At 44.9% G+C, this 17,925-nt stretch overlaps 1 long non-coding RNA gene across 1 annotated transcript; it reads right to left on the bottom strand.

The window, feature by feature from the left end:
- Window positions 1-11,393: 11,393 nt before the first annotated feature.
- LOC107978573 lies at window positions 11,394-17,670 on the bottom strand. The gene is made up of 3 exons (XR_003487804.2): window positions 17,425-17,670; window positions 15,433-15,759; window positions 11,394-14,737 (listed from the first exon to the last, which is right to left on the bottom strand). It is a non-coding gene; the product is annotated as an uncharacterized LOC107978573 (long non-coding RNA).
- Window positions 17,671-17,925: the final 255 nt, after the last annotated feature.

Genomic DNA, 17,925 nt, shown 5'->3' with positions numbered 1-17,925 from the left:
GTCTTTACCTCTGTGATCCCATACTCCAGAAACAACCAGACTTATACACTATGAATTTTACCTGTTTGAGGATTTCAACTGCAATTGGATGGTGTTGTTTGGCTTTGCTATTATTTTGAAACAGGATCTCACTTTGAAGCCCAGTTTAGCCTCAAAGTCATGGCAATTCCTGTCAAGTCTTGGAACTACTGTCATGAGCCACTATGATGGTGGTAACGTGCTTTTTAATATTCTGCCTCTTATCGTCCACTGTAAGAGTTTAATATTCCTTAGCACTGCTTCACATTAGAGAATTTGTGTTTTTTAAGATTTACTTATTTTTATTTATGCATATAGCTGCTTTGCCTGCATGAACTTCTATGCACCGTGTGTATGCAGTGTCTGTGGAGGCCAGAAAAGGGGGTCGAATCCCAAGGGACTAGAATTACAGGTGGTTTCCATGTGGGTGTTGGGAATGGAATCCAGATCCTGGGAAAGAGCAGCCAGTGCTCTTACCACTGAGGGTTCTCTCCAGCCTGAGAATCTCTTTTTCTTTTTAAAAGTCTGTTTTCCCATCTGTATGAACATGCTGTTTTTAGTGTTCAGCTAGGGTGACAATGTTGCTGGGACAGACTTTCAGTGTCTCCCTTGCACTTCAAAAACTAATAACACAAAGTGTGACATCCAATTGAAACAGAGTCAGTGGGTGACCAAAAAAGAACAAAGGGTGCATGACCTCTGCACCCCCATTCTGAAACTACAGGGTTCTCATTAGAATTCAATTTCAAATCCTGCCTACCCACAATTAACATTTGCCAATCAGAACTCTAGCTATATAAGACCCAGCCAGCAACAGTTCATCCCATAAATTCTTTGGCCCCTGTAGGGAAACACTGTAGCCCCGCCTCCTAGAAGCCCCTACAGGTGTGCCATGAAGGCGTGGCCAGGGGAGGTCGAAGATGATGCAGGGGCAATTCTTAAGGGGCCTCAGACACGTGGAGACCCCTTCTCTCTGGCCTAGCTAGCTTGCTACCTCTGGGCACGCTCTGGCTTGCGTTTGGCTGGTGTTTATCTGAATAAAGAAATCTTAGCCTTACGGACTACGGATCGTCCTTGAGCATGATATAGGCCCCTAACTCCTTTCCCTCTGTCTGTAGACACAGGAGACAGCCCTGGTCTGTATGTGAGAACTATAGTTCAACCTCATATGTATTATTCCCAATAAATCCTGGGTTGGAGATTCCTCACCAGAGTTTTATTTCAAGCTGATGCTAATTCTAGCACTGGGGCCAGTTCTAAGCTGGTTGTAACTAGCCAGCCCTTTTCTGGATTGAGGGTTAAGTTTTCTTTCTTGGCCTGCACATTGCCTCTGATTAGAGTCCAGACAGACTTTCTGAAAGTTATCTTGTTGAATGATGGAAATGTTTGGATTCTTTCAAACTGCCGTGGGCTCCATTCTACTATGTAGTTAAGTAATTGGGTTAGTTAGCTGTTTCTAGGTCTTTTAGGACCCGGAAAAGTAGTTGGGCATTCTGAAATGGTGCCCAGGCCATGCAATTAATTTTTCACTTTTGAAATCTCTCCTGAACACTTATCCCAATCTCTGGGACTTATGAGTCTTTTTCCTGTCTGGCTGCTGGGAGCAGGCTTTATTCCCAGCTGTGCTTGGCAGCCTGTCTTCCCTCTATCCCTTTGGGGGTCCTTTCTTGGACAGTTTCCTCACTCTGCCAAAATCTCTTAAGGGGCTTCCTCTCCTGTAAAATGTGTGCCATATACTTCTAAATCTGCTAGCCATCTCCTGGGAATTCAAGTAGCTCATGCCAAGGAGATTTGAGGCTCAGTTATTGACAGACATGAGGTGTGAGGTTCGCTTTATTGTCAACCAGAAAGTGGTTTCTCGGACCGCAGAAAAAGACTAGCTATAGATTGACTGTCAGGCACCAGGATCCAAAGACCTGGGGACTTAAGGGATGGCTGCATCCTCCTCACAGGCCTGGACACAGACCCCAGCAAAGCAGTGCAGACTGGACATGGCATAGTGTGTCAGAAGGTAGTGAGGCCAGTTCAGTTGTTGCAAGGAAGGGATGGATGACAGAAGCAGACGCCAACGATAAACTGTTAGCTTTACTGAAAGGGGGAATGTCGTTTTGTAGTGGCATGTAGCCTTACCAGTGAAAATTGCAGTAGCGGCCACACCCTTTTGGGTGTGGTTTCAGGTACACCCATGACTGCCTGAAGGTAGAGAAGCAGGGTCGGGCACTATCAGTTGGGTTGTGCCGAGAGCGTTGGAAGGGCAGAGACTGCTTCTTCTGGAGCAGGAACTCTGTAATGGTTCTTTACTGTGTAAGTTGTCCCCCAATAAAACATCCATTTATCATTTATCTTGTGCTGGTGAACTCATTAATACCCTGCCTTCATTGTTCAGCTCTAGATTGCAAAGCTCATCTGCAAAGAGCCCACCCTCCTGAGGACCCTCCTTGCAGCAGTTTAAGTCCCATACATCTGATAGGGATCTGCTTGTGCTGTGGGCTGGACATCACCTCACACCATTTTCTTCCTGTACATAATGATGGTGAAGTCTTTCCTACTGAAAATATATTTTATGCCTGTGGATACCACACCATTAGAAAAAATATGGCCCACTCATAGGCAAAGACAGTAGATAATTAAAGTTATTTAAAGCATTATTATTCTTTTAGGAAATACAAATTTTTTTCTTAAATTTTAAACCCATTTGGAAATTGGACATGTGTCTACAAGAGTGTGACCTGTTTGTAGCCTAGCATCTGAATTCCTTCAGAGAAAAGAGAAGCTATGGGGCTCTGGCCGTTGGTTTTCTTTGCTTGCCCCTGCCCCAGGCTTTGCTTTTATGCTTTTGTCTTAGAAATCTGTGGTATCTTCCCTCAAAATTTTCATTTCAATTGTAGATTGATGAGACATGTTTGAATACCATGAGATGGATTCATGATGATTAATTTCGATTGTCATGTTGATTGAACTAAGAAATGCCTAGGTTAGAGTTCAGGACTGGATAAAGGGGGGGGGGCAAATGAGACTGCCATTGGCATGTGAGCTCATTTCTCTCTCTTCCTGACCTGCACAGATGTGAACAAGCCTCATGATCCTGCCACCATAGCCAGGAATCCCCCCACTGCCATGCTTGCCTGCCCCACCATAGCCAGGAATCCCCACCACCACCACCATGCTTGCCTGTAACAATAAATCTTTCTGCCAAGCCGTCCAAGCCCCGCCACCACGTGGGCACCCAAAATAACACACAGAGTCTTATATCAATTACAATGCTGCTGGCCAATGACTAGAATTTCTTATCTGCTAGTTCAGTCTTAATTATCAACCATAATCATTAAACTATGTATTTATAAAGACTTATCAGATCCAGGGTGCCGGTGGCATGCATCCTTTCTTGTAAGGCTCACAGAGTGACAGCCCAGAGAAGAGAGTAGGAGGAAGAGGAAGAGAGGGATTTCCTGCTTGTCCCTGCTTATATTCTGAGTCTGCCTGCTATGTCACTTCCTACCTGGATCACAAGACTTCTTTTTACTACATTTCCCCAGAATCCTCCTCGACTCCTAGTCCCAACTATCTTTCTGCCTCATTGGCCGAACAGTGCTTTATTCAACAGCCAATAAGAATAAACATACACAGAAGGACCTTCCCCATCATCTCCTCTTTTCTGCCTAAATAAAAAGAAGGGTGTTAACATTAACATAGTAAAATATATAACAAAACAGTTATCAAGTAAGAACTATAGTTATGATATTTAGTTCACTAACATTTAGCAAGATTTAAAGAAAATATTCTATCATCTATTTTATCTTTGTGAGTCTAAGGTCTTATATGTAGCTTATCTTTTTATAATAACTAAAGAAAACTGTCTGTCTTCAACTCCATCAAAGACCACAGAAGGATAATATAAACTCTACATCTGACAGAGACATCTCACTACCTGGACAGTCACCCAAAGTTTCTCTGTAACGTTGGGGCATCCATATTCAGCCTATAGGTCACAGTGTATCTGGCAGACTTCTCCATGAAGCAAGAACCCTTCAGGACTGTCTCATTTTGCAAGTTCAGCAGTCACTTTCCTGTGGATCCTTCATGTCCAGTTTATCAAACAGTCCAGGCAAGAGCAGTTTTTTTGCCCAAATGGCTAATCTTGCCATGTTGAAGGCAAACTCCATATTGAGTTTCTTCACTGCCCATCCTTCTCTCTGATGTAATTGGTATGCCAGGAGTAGTTGTGTCTCACTGTCATGAAAAACCCTAAACCATTTAAATGCCATATATTCTGTAGGTCTTTGAAAGGTTTGGAGAATATCTATCCATTTCAAATACATCTCTGTATATCTAGAAAACCTAACTAACATAACTGTAAGTTTTGACTATTAGACCTGACTATATACAATCTGTATTTAATTATGCATTGCATTTTAAAAGATCTGTATAAACACAATACCTAAACAAGAGGAGACATATACATATCATAAAATTGACCTTAAAGTTGTATCAATAAATGAAAATCCATACCAATGCAAAGTATTCCTTTCTATATCCTATTCCCCTTTTCTCCTTTAAAAAGAGATTGACTGTGATCATCACCATTTATAACCAACCCCATTTATTTTTTTGTTGTTTTTTGTTTTTTGTTTTTTAACTTGATGCCTTTATCACTTAGTCATAACTCTTTCTGAGTATACTGGGTACAATACTGGTAATATTCTCTGTTCTTGAAACAACTTGAAATTAACACTAAAAAGAGCCAGGAAGCTAAGTAAAAGCCAACCAAACAAACAAACAAACAACAACAAAATTAAAACAAAACCAGTCATTTGCAGTAGAAAGCCCAAAGAAGTGAAACTGGAAACCATGTCTTTTAAATTTGTGTACACATATAAATAAGAAGGCAGTTGATGTCTGGTGTCTTTGTTAGTCATTCTCCCATAGATTTTTGGGAGAGGAACTCATGGAACTTGCTGGTTCAGCAAGAATCCAGAGGTCCATCTCCATCTCTCTAGCACAGAGATTACAAGTCTTTACTACTGAGCTTGGCTTTTTACATGGGTGCTGGGGGCTGAACTCAGGTCTTCATATATGTGGCACAAACACTTTACCCACTGACCCATCTCTCTAGCCTCCTTATCGGTGATTCTAGATTTCTTTCTCATATATGAAATGAGGAAACTGAACTGTAAACTCTCCAGTAAGCTGTCTTTAGTAGTCTAAGAGCCAATAACAAATTAGAAATGGTATAAGGACAAATTGCATCCAATGAATCAATCATACTACTGTCTTTAGTACAGACTTGATTTCTCTGCCGTCATCTGCAACCATGAAGTCAGAGAAATGAGATCAGTATCCCTCCCTGCTTCATAAGGACAGGAGGTCAACAAGCAGAAGAGGCACCTTTCCTTGGCTATCATCTCCTCCTAACTGTCCAGAGAGAGCAATCAGACCATTCCTAAGAATAGAAGTAATGCAGCTCAGCTGGTAGAGCGTTTGGCTGGTATGCACAAGGCCCTGGGTTTAATTGCTAGCACCAACAAAAAGAAAGAAGGATAAGAAAATCAGTGCATATGTACATCTCTCTTTCAAAGTCCAGGAGAGCATTGCCAATGACTCCCCTGTGCTCCGACTCAAAATGAAGACACATACACAACCTGGTGAGGTAGTAGATCTGAGGGCTCCACATCTGTTCACATTGTTGCTTTGCTTACTACCTGTTGGCTTTCTGCCTTGGTCATAGATGGGCCCATGCTGATTTCCTGGGAGGCTACCTGTGGCGCTGACCATGCCTGTTTGGCCGTGTGGGATTTTGGTCTGGGAGGACAGACAGTCTTGCTCTCCCTGAGTTCCGGTCAGGTCTCAGAGGGCAGCTGAGATTGGATGCTCGGAGTGCTGACCCTAAGAAAGCATTTGTTTGGGGGCTTGCTTACAGCTTCAGAAAGTTAGTCCATCATTATCATGGTGGGAACATGGCGGTAGGCAGGCAGGCATGGTGCTAAAGAAGTAGATGAGAGCTTTATATCCTGATCCACGGGCAGCAGGCAGAGGGCTGGGGCCACAGAGGGAGGGAGAAAAGAGAGCCCAACCCCATTTAAATGAAAACAAACATTTATAAACAGTATTTGTGAATTTGGGTGTCATTCATTCCAAACTGCTTCCTGCTGGTTGGGGGGAGGAGGCGATGTCCATACCATGGGGATCATGATAAAACACAGAAATCCTTCTATAATGGTCTATGACTGCATCATCTCAGCTGTTTTGGATGTAGGATCAGTTGGGCCATTGCTTCAGGGGGTCTTGCTTGATCAAACCATATTAGTCTGGAAGGAATCCACAGCTTTTCATTTCCTGTGTAAACAAAAGCAGAAATTCTTTTCCCAAGTAGCCTGTCCTTAGACTTAAATTTTGAAGTCAAAGCATTTTTAAAATGTATAGGTTGGATTAATTTAGCAGCATTGATAACCAAATATCTTTTAGCAGCTGTAGCTCTTTCCTCGGCAATCAAACAATTTAAAGACAACAATTATGGCATATAGTATCCAGACTGTGGATTTTCCATCTTTACGTGGCTTTTTCATTACTCTATTTCTTTTACTTTTAAGTTTTCCTTTTATGAGACAGGGTTTCTCTGTGTAACATTGGCGGCCCTTGAATTCACTCTGTACACCAGGCTGGCCTTGAAGTCACAGAAATCTGCTTGCCTCTGCTTCCTTCAGCAAATCCTACCAACATGTGCCACCACCACCACCGGCTTTTCTTTAATTACTTTATCCTGTTTCTTTTCTCTCACAAGTCTACATATATTTTTAAATACACTGTTAACCTTTAGAGGGAGGTTTTTCTTCATCTGAATCTGCTTTACTGTAAATCTTTACCTTTTTCTGGCCACACAGTCTTTTATCTGCTAAACAACACTGCTAAAATTAAAGCAGTGGATTTTTTACCCACTGTCTTTCCAAGATGGAGGGCATACGTTTACTGCCAGCAGTGAGAGCTGTGCTCACTGCCTTGGTCTACGCTGCAATCAAGCAGCATGCTGCCGGCTTGGAGATGTGGTCACTGCCATGGCCAGCTGCTTGTACACACCACTGAATTGTTAGCAAGACCTCTAAAGAGCCTTGCAGTTTTTGCCACTTATGCTGAGTCAGGAAGCCTCTCTTAAAGGAGCCTCCAGCCTCTGCTTGTCTCTGCAAAACAGACCACCTGAGAAAATGCTGCTACCAAGAAGTTGTGTTTGTCTCTGTTCTTTTGCTTCTAAAATCCCCTTTTTAAGCTTTTGTGAAGCTTTTATGTGGAAGTTCATAAAACCACGTCCTGACACCATTATGTAACGATAAATCTTTCTGCCAAGCCACCCGAGCCCCACCACCAGATGAACAAGCCTCATGATCCTGCCGCCATAGCCAGGAATCCCACCACCACCAGGCTTCCTGCCCCACCATAGCCAGGAACCCCACCACCACCAGGCTTCCTGCCCCACCATAGCCAGGAATCCCCCCCCCAGGCTTCCTGCCCCACCATAGCCAGGAATCCCCCCACCACCAGGCTTCCCTGCCCCACCATAACCAGGAATCCCCCCCCACCAGGCTTCCTGTCCCACCATAGCCAGGAATCCCCCCAACCCCAGGCTTCCTGCCCCACCATAGCCAGGAATCCCACCACCCCCAGGCTTCCTGCCCCACCATAGCCAGGAATCCCCCCACCACCAGGCTTCCCGCCCCACCATAGCCAGAAATCCCTCCACCACCACCACCACCACCACGCTGCTGCTGTGCTGTCCTGCATCCAAGCTGTCTTCCTTTCTTAACTTGCTTTTGTCAGAAACTGGTAACAGCAGCAACAACAACAACAAAAAAGTAGTTAATATACCAAAGTATTTTATTTTACATGGAAACACACTGCTCACTCTCTCACACCTCTGGTGTTTTCTCCAGAGTGCTAAGCACCTGAAATGGACTCTTACACTTATAACTGTCTTCCCATTTTTGCATGAAACAGAGTGAGGTTCTGAGAATTAGACAGAAGTTTAGACAGAGACATTAAGTGAAGGAACGAGTCATGTGGGTACTTGTAGGATGTATTCCAACTAACAGGAAAGTAACCAAGGCCCTGAGTTCTGGAGAACATTCCAGAATAGCAAAGAGATTGGCACAGCTGGTGGAGAGTGAGCCATGGGTGGGTGTGACATCAGGGAGTGAGTGTGACTGTGTGTGAGTGTGACTGTGTGTGCGTGTGTGTGTGTGTGTGTGTGTGTGTGTATCTGCCTGTGTGCCTGTCTCTGTGTGTCTGTGTCTGTCTGCCTGCCTGCATGTCTGTGTGTCTGCCTGTATGTCTGTATGTGTGTTTGTCTGTCTGCTGCCTGCATGCGTGTGTGTGTGTGTGTGTGTGTGTGTGTGTGTGTGTGTGTGTGTGAGAGAGAGAGAGAGAGAGAGAGAGAGAGGAAGAGAGAGAGAGAGAGAGGTAGAAAAAAGGGCATGAGAGGGGAGGAAGAGGTCTAAAGGAAGAGGAAAGAGAAGACAATGGAAGTATATGGGGACTTAGCAGGGGAAGGAAGGGAACAACAAGAGATTTTTGAAAGAAGAAGGGAACTTAGTGGGGTTGGGGGTGTGGTGCTCCAGTAAGAACGAAGTGTAATGACATATATATGAAAATGCCGTCATGAAACCTATTACACTGTATGCCAACTTAAAAATCAATGAAACATTTTTAAAGAGACGGAGGCTGCTCCTAACCTGTGTGGCCTCCCCATCACTCACCCACCTACCTCCACTCCCACTCCGTTCATTCTCTGCACACACAGGGGCCAGATTCAACTTTATTGGATATGGAGATGTGTTTAGAAATTCAGTATTGAACCAAGTCCATTGTCAATAATGAATTTTAAGATGAACTAATTTGCTCTCAATGCTTGTGATTAGAATAATCACCCCCCTGGAATGTAAGTAAGCACGGTAGAAATAAACAGTATTTAAGCAGCGAGGGCCGCTTACTCTATTTTCTTGTGTGCAGTTCGTTTATACCCAGGAGGGACACAGGCTGGAGATGCACTTGAGTTTCCCTTGTGGCTCTTTCAGATTTAAGCTGGACAAGGCATGCAGCTTTGCAATAAAGGGTAACATAAATCAGGAAAATAGCTGGCCCAGCTTTGATTGTTTGAGAATTAATGCCGTTGCTTCTATTTTTTATAGTTCCCCTGCCTCTTGTACTCTCTAATGTAGCTCCCCTGAACCACCAGAAGCCGAAACACTGGATGTTATTGATGAGCGATGTGTTTGGAGGAGGCTTTCTCTCACATGTTCACTGGCTATCTTGAGATGGGGCATGCCTGCAAATGTAGAGTCTTGGATAGGATCCTTTGGAGAGAAGATAGGACTTGTCTAATTATGACTCAATTAGAGATGTCTAGGCATGGATATGAACATTGGAATATCCTTGGCAGGGTGACTTGAAGGCTTTCACATGCCCTAGAAGTGACCTTTTGCCCCTTCCACCCACCCATCCATGCACAGGCCTTCTCCAACACCAGATGCCTCATAACCAATATGAGCCATAAAACATAGCTCGGTACCTAGAACATACTGATGGTCTGGTACACAGGAGGGTAACTGCTGCCTGACCAGTGTAGTGACCAGCTGTGAGAGAGTGGTGAAAATGCAGAGTTTATATATGAGGTGTGGCCTCTTCCCAGACATAGAGGCAGGCTTGCCCCATCTTGGGTTGAGATGTTGTTCTATTATTTTGTTTTATTTTCTAAGACAAGAACTCACTATGCAGAGAAGGCTGGTCTCAAACTCTTTATACTCCTGCCCTGGCTCTTATTCAACACCTAGCATCACTCACACTCATCTCCTTCATCAGCCTGCTTAAGAGGTCTACAGCTCTCTGACAAAGGTCATCAGACAGGTATTTCTTCCATGACCCAAACACATCTTAAAGAGAGAATGAAAAGCAAATATAGAGTACTATTACTCTATGTATTGTTTAATAAATGAAAAACCTTAGTGGGTGAAAAGAGTACACAATTATTACCTACAACCTCTGTGGGTTAGGAGTCCAGGCATGGTTAGTCGGGTCCTCTGCAAGGCTTAGTGTTGGTCTGAAGGCTTGACTGGGATGGTCTAACTTCATTTAGCTCCTGGTATCATTCATATCCTTGCTGCAAACTGAGGCCCCAACTTCTTACTAGTGCTATGCTAAGGTCATTCTCATCAGTGACAGCCTTCTCCCAGTTCCTTATTCACAAGCTCTTTTTCAACATGGCAGCAGGCTTCTCCAAAGGCAACCCCTCATAGCAGTCCACAGCCCACCAGCCAGAAGAAAATTCACACAGTGTGTGGAACCACAGATATGATGAGCTGGAACTTTCACCAGCAGCTAATCCCTAGGAAGGAAATTACACAAAGATAGGGACAATGGGAGGCAGGGGCCATGGGAATCACCTAAGAGTCTATCCACCCACTGCTGCAAGAGGATGATTTATTGTATTAATTTCTCATCTTGATCCAGAAAGTATTACAGGTAAATAGTCTAACAAGGCAGACCGCTGGCCTGCAAGAGCATGGACAGGGAAGTGAAGAAGCAGCTGAATTTATTGCAATCCAGACATATCACTCTCAAAGCCTAATGGAATAGGCACCATGTTTTAATATACAGAGTAGAAAATCAGGTTGCACTCAGAGAGTGAAGAGTGTCATGAACACCAGCTGGCCACTGGCACTCCCTTCTGGGTGGTGGTTCCCTTCCCACGCCCCACCCACTCCATGCTCTCCTCCCCTTCCTGAACTCAGTCCATAAGAAGGACCTTCATTTTGGTCACTTGCTACCTATACCAGCGTGTTCCACATCAGGAACTTGGCAATCATGCTGTGTGTTACCATGGTCTGCCCATCCTCAGCCACTGCTGCCTTGGGCACTGCCATAGCCTCTCTGCACCCATCCACATCTTCTGGGAGACTGCTGTTCTGGGACTGAGCCAGCCCAGGTAGGCCTCCTAATACTGCTCTTGGCTTTCGCTGGCTCTTCTATCTGCTACCCATCCTCCCCCACCACACACACACACATACCAGGAGTAATTTACTACCACTTGCTGATTCGGGTTGTCCTGTGTATATGTTTCTCTTATTGGTTGATGAATACTGTGACCAATAGAGGCAGGGAAATAGGCAGGACTAGGAGATGAGGAGAATTCTGGGAAGTGTAGGCAGACAGCAGCCGCCATATGAGAACTGGAAGGTAGGATGCACCGGACCCTTCTCCAGTAAGATAAGACCACGAAATGGGTTAACAATCAAGACAGAGCTAGCCAATAAGAAGCCCTAGCTACTGGGCTTCTTATAATTAATTTTATAATTTATAATTTAATATAGTTTATAATTAATATAGCCATCTGTGTATTTATTTGGGGTTGAAGCGGTTGTGGGACCAGGCTGCCAGGGTGGAAACTTTCACCAACAACTTGCTTTTGTCATATTCCCAGTTCAATAACTATGACTAAGGTTGGTACTTACGTCATTCTCAAAACGTGGGATTTCTGTATACATCAAAAGACCTTGAAAATAAGCTTTCTGGTAGATTTGACAGTGTTGGGGGATGTGTAAAAATTAGGTTTGCCTTAAAATGGATCATATTTAAAGAGAATGACTGTTGTGGTTGACCTTAGTTATCAGTGTGGCACAGCCGAGAGTCATTTCAAAAGGAGAAGCTTCAGTTGAGTAATTGCCTAGACCAAGTTGGCCTGTGGGCCTGTCTACGGGGGTTATATTGATTATTAATTGATGTAAGAGGACCTAGCCCATTGTGGGCCACACATTTCCTGGGTAGGAGGTGGTCCTGGGCTACCTAAGAAAGCTAGATAAGCATGCACCTTCAGTGAGCCTACAATCAGCATCCTCCATGGTTCCTGCTCTACTTCCTCAGCTGTGAGTTCCACAGTTGGAGGTGATCTGCATGGAACAGCAAGCAGTGCTGCCTTGAGTTCCTGCCCTGATTGCAACAGTTGACTGTGACCCGGAAACATCAGCATTTTCCTCCCCGAGTTGCTGCCTCTGGTCATGGTATTTATCACAGCAACACATCGAAACCAGCTTCTACTTCTCTTCTATGTGGGATCCCTCCTTAAACCCACAGCCGCCTGCTTCAGGGGGACCCCTGCCACTGCTGCAGCCCCCCCCTCTATAGACAGCTGTGTCACACTATTGTCTTTCATCTCAAGCTCCCGTTTCCCTGTCACTCTCAGATAATGGCTTGGCTTTCTCTTTCACTGGGAATGTGGGAAGCGCTAGGACAGACCATCTGCACACTCCCATGCCCACACCTCCCTGTTTACCCCATGCAGTAACCATCCACTGAGGAAAACGGGCGAGAAAGGGTCCAGAATTGCCCCAACCATGTATCAGCTCTCCTGGACTCACAGCCCTGACGCCTGCACAAGGCAGCCTGCAGTAACCAGGCTGCAGTGACACAATCCCTGTTGAGGATGTCTTCCCACTTGTCACTGGCTGCTGAGCCTTCACAGAGGAGACTTAAAATTAACACCAACAGCTAGATACCATGCTCACACCTGTCATCTCAGCACTTCAAGGCCAAGACAGAGGGAGCTCTCATCAACTCAAGGCCATAAAGCTGCACAGAAAGACCCTGTCTCAAAAAAGTTTTGATCTGCTTTTAATTAGCACTAACTACCCACCTCTTCGGCTTCTACTCCTAAGTGATAAGTGGGTATGATTTAGGAAGAAGCCTATGTGGGGGCATTCCCAAGGGGCAGAATAGGACTGGAGTTAGATGAGAATGTGGGGAGAAAAAAACACCAACTAGTTTGAGTCCCTAAGAGCAAGCAGGGCCATCTCACACTTGGTGCTGAGTGGAGCACTGACGGGGCTCCAGAAAGTGTCCACACAGTCTTGCCTGAGTGCTTGGCAGTCACTTCCAGTTTTCTGGACACGTCACCCTCTGGCCTTCCTCCCTAGTGTGGCAGGTCTCAGCTGTGATTCATTGTCCTTGGGAGAGGACCCAGGAAATTGCCTTCCCACAAAACCCTGCTCCCTGACTCAGATGCTCAATAACTCCCCATGCCCAGGAGATAACATCTTTTCTCAACACTCGTTCCTTCTTTCCGGTGATTTACTGGCAGACACACTGTACACATCACCTCAGAGCCACTGCTGCAGTCTTCGGCTTAGGGACTGTGGGGTGGTTTTCCATTCACACTTTCCAGATACTACCTCTGAATGCTTAGCATGCCTGCTGCTGCCTTTCTTCTTTTGCTTCAGAAAGGAAGGAGACACGCGTTCCTAAGAAAGTTCTAGAAACGTCCCCTCCCCAATTCACAATCCAGTATGTCAATTTACAACTGATTCCCTGCGGAGCCCCTCTCTGGCTACAGTCCTAGCTTTCAATTCTGTTGCTGTGATAAAATATCCTGACAAAAAGCAAGTTAGGGAAGAAAAAGCTCATTTCCACTCATATTCTGGGTTATATAGTTCATTGTTAAAGGGAAGTCAGGGCAAGGACTCAAGGTGGCTAGTCACATCACATCCCAAGAACAGACAGCCATATCCATTCACCCACATGGTTCCTTCCTGTTCCTTGAGTCCCTCTGAATGCCAATCTTCTGTAGCCCTGATTTCTCTCTTCCCAACAGTGTATGTATGGTTTCTGGGGATTCGAGTTTCCTTGGTTACAGAGTAAAGGAACTGGATCGAGGGCCAAGAGCCCTTCTAGGTCTGCAGAAACAGACTTCATCTACCAGTGTCCCCAGATAGATCGATTACACCAGCTCACTCTTTGGTGAGACCTGGTGTACATAGGGAAAGAACTGCCTCAATGCAAGATCTAGATCAGATGTCCTCACACTGGAAGGAGGGGAGGCTAGGAGTGAAGAAAACAGCCTAGATCTGAACAGAGGCCAGGCTCTGCAACTGGCCAGCTGTGTGTACTCCCCAGCCTTTCTGTACCATGCTGTGAGGCCAGAGAAGGGTATGTCATGCCTTGGGATGGTGGCAACACAGTAGCCCTCACAGTATGTTGGGAGAGCACTGTATATACACCAGTTGTTCACAGAATCTGGTCATGATCGTTTTCATGGTCACATCATCCTCAAAGACACACAAATCAACTCCAGGAACACATCTTTACAAGTGTCAGGAAAGCAAGAAGGAAGGAAGCCCAACCATGAATTTCAAGATCCAGATATGATCCAAATATATACATGATGGTGAAAATGAGCCCACTGCCCTCCCCTCCCTCAGTTTGGATCCCATGACACAAATTCCTTTTCTAAACACAATACTAACGACATACTTCCAATTGTGTTGCTTATGTTTAATTAGTTGAAATAATATGTACAAATGTAACAGAAGGGCAGAATGACATCAAACCATCCTATTAGAGCTGAAATTTTAGTAGAGAAAGTTTTATGGAGTCATGACCCCCCAGGAAAAGACCACTAGGCTTAATTCAGATTATAACTGCCCAAATCAGAAGTGCACCAAGTAAAGGGGGGATGAGGGAAGGATGCTTAAAGGTGAAAACCACAAGAAAACCTTGAGTATCTGTACAAGCAGCCAAGAGCTGTTCTGCTCTACCAAGCTTAGATAGAGAAGGCAACCTCAAAATAGTCCTTGACTGGGGAAGTTTATTTTATCTTACACTTACGGTTAACAGTTCAGTTAACAGTTCCTTGCAGAAGGGTGTGTTGGCAGGAACTCAAAACATAGCATGAACCTGGAGGCAGGAACTAAAACAGAAACCATGAAGGAATGGCTTACTGACCTGCTCCACACTAATCTGCTTTCTTACACTACTCGGGACCACCACTGTGGGATGGGCCCTCCCACATCAATCATTAATCAAGAGACCCCACAGACTTGCCTACAGCCCAATATTTCTCAGTTGTGGCTCCCGATTTTCAGGTAACTCTATTTGTGTCAAATTGACATAAAACTAACCAGCACAATTGACACCTTGTCAATTTGACACACAAACACATCATTATTCAACTAGAACATTTCCTTTCTCATTTGTCCCCAAGATGGCAAGTTAATATTAATACCACATTATAAAACATTCCAACTTTTAAAAGTCCCAGTCTTTTTTTGTTTGCTTGTTTTGTTTGAGACAGGGTTTCTCTGTGTAACCCAAGCTGTACTGGGACTCGTTCTGTAGTCCAGGCTGGCCTCAAACTCAGAGATCCACCTGCCTCTGCCTCCTGAGTGCTGGGATTATAGACACGTACCATCAAGCCTGGCTGTAGTGCAGTCTTTAAAACTTCTACCCCTTTAAAAAATGTCATCTCTTTAAGACACTTAGTTTCTCCAATTTCAAACCCTCTCCAAAGTATCCAAAACAGCTCTAAAATATATAAAGTCTCTCCAAAACACCAGTCTCTCTCAACTGTGGTCTCCCATTAAAAATCAGAAATAAGTCACATACCTTCTTGTGCCAGAAGACGATTCAGGGCACTCACAGTCAAATCAACACAAAACCACATCCAGCAATGTGAACTCCATTGGTGTTTGATGTCTGGGATCCACTGTTGATTTTCTGAGCTCCAAAGGGTTTGGACATCTGCACATATCTGGTTCTGCCATTCACAGCACAGACAGCTTGTCTCATAGGCTTAGATCAGCTCCACACCACAGCTGCAGCTGTCCTTGGTGGCCATGAGATGACACTGGATTCTCCAAAATGCTGGGTGTTCACTGTACCTAGGTTGCACCTTCACCGACAGCTTCTTCCTGGACCTTCTCCAAGGACACCCTGCCATGTGGTGCCAAGCCTCAGTCTCTCTCACCATGGCCTATTTAACCTTCTCACCATACCACACCCCAGCTGCTTTCCATGATCCCTTTATTCCTTTAAAACTAGTACCACCTGGGAATCTCTTGCACATTATCAACTGCTACAATAAGGAGCAGCCTCAGCCGCCTCTAATGCAACTACTGTGTGCTGACTCCAAGGCAACGCTCCCCAGAAGATTTCACCTCCTTGACGAAGGTCTCTTGCTAATCCCTGCTAATTTCTCAGATCCCGCTGACCGGCATCAGTTAACTGTCCCAGTGGATTTGATCTCCTGTTAATCACAGCTGATGCTTCAGCACCAGCTGACCAGAATCACAAATTCTTAATTCTCAAAATATTCACGCCATGGATAGTCTTTCAGGGTTTCTCTAACTTCCCTTTGAAACTTGACAAGTCAGATCTTGATCATGAGAAATTCTCTCAAGCCTTTTATCTTCTGTGCATCCACAGAATGGCCCCCTAAGCTCTGAACACTGAACTCAAAACATTCAACAGCTTTTTTCCAGCCCAAACTTCAAATGCCACCATAACCCTTGGAAAATAAAATACATGGCCGGAGCTGTCACAGACATATTCTATGACCTTGTACCAATTTCTGTCTTCTTTAGGGTTTCTGCCACTGTGATAAACACCACGACCAAAAGAAACTTGGAAAGGAAAGGGTTAATTTCATCTTCTACTTCCAGTTACCAGCCCATTGCTGAGGAAGTCATGGCAGGAACTCAAGAGCAGGAACCTGGAGGCCGAGCTGCTGCTTACTGACTTGCTCAGCCTGTTTTCTGATACAACTCAGGACCACCTGCCTGGATTGGCAATGCCCACTGTAGGATGGGCCCTCCCACATCAATCATTAATCAAGACAATATCCCACAGACATGCCCACAGGCTAGTCTTACGGAGGCATTTCCTCAACTGTGGCTCCCTCTTCTCAGATAACACTAGCTTGTGTCAAGCTGACATGATATAAAACTAGCCAGCTCAGTACGCAATGTACTTACTAGACATGGACATGACTAGTCCTTAGTGCTTCTCTGTAGGCCTAATGACAAGACCTAAAGCACCTACTGTAGTGGCACAGATTAAGATTAAGGGACTTGGTTAAATCGTGGTTAATTTTATTCGGGGAGAAGTCACTTACATAAGAAACTGATGACCTGCAAGTTCCAGCTCCAAGGATCCACACCCAGGCTGCTCTCCGACACCCAACAGGAAACAAGAGAGCAAGCTGAGATCCAGGACCCCAGACCTAGCCTTCCCTCATCACATCCCCACCTGTGACCACGCCTAAATGAGCGTGGTCAGTGCATCAGATGCGGGCGGGGTGGATATCTCACTACAACCTATGAAAGTAAAGCACCCAGTGTCTCTTCATTTGCTCTCCCACAAAACCTGGAGCTCTTTGGTTCAGTCAGACTGCCTGGCCAGTAAGCTCCAGGGCCTCCACCTGGGATTATAGAACCATTGTGCCTGATTTTTGGGGGGTTTTGTTTTGTTTTGTTTTTTTACATGGATGCTGGGGATCCCCCACCCCTGTGCTTGCAAGACCAGCACTTCACCAAACGAGCATTTCCACAGACATAAACTTTTCTTTCAAGCCTCATTTACACTAAAATCATTTCTTACCGGCATTTCTCAAAGTATGTTCCAGCCTTGTAATAGCACAACGGGAGTGTGTTACTGTTTGTACATTACTGTGACAGAAGCCCGATGGAAGCATCTTAAAGCAGCAGGGATTTTCTTTGGCTTGCGGTTTCAGACGTTTGGTTCATGGTTGCTTGGTTCTGTTGATTTGGGCCTGTGACGAGGCAGAAGCATCACAGCAGTTGCAAAGTGTAGAGGAAAGGTCAGGAAGCAGAGTAGAGCCGTGATAGGAAGGGACTGTGGGAAGCTATAACCTCAAAGGTCACACCCCAATGACATACTTCCTCTATCCAGTTCCACCCACTTTCCAATCGTCTATTCAAAACTGTTAATAGATTCCTTGGGTCAGAGCTGTCACCGTCTGCATACCCAAGAAGTGTGACTCGCTAAGATCCCAGGTGTCTCTCTATACAACTGAGTCCATAAATCACATTAACCACCCTGGAGAGTTGTTTACACAGAACGGGAATTTTGTCATCAGAT

Source organism: Cricetulus griseus, chromosome 8 (assembly GCF_003668045.3).
Source record: "Cricetulus griseus strain 17A/GY chromosome 8, alternate assembly CriGri-PICRH-1.0, whole genome shotgun sequence".
Classification (NCBI taxonomy): Eukaryota; Metazoa; Chordata; class Mammalia; order Rodentia; family Cricetidae; genus Cricetulus; species Cricetulus griseus.
This window is presented reverse-complemented; position numbering and strand designations above follow the sequence as displayed.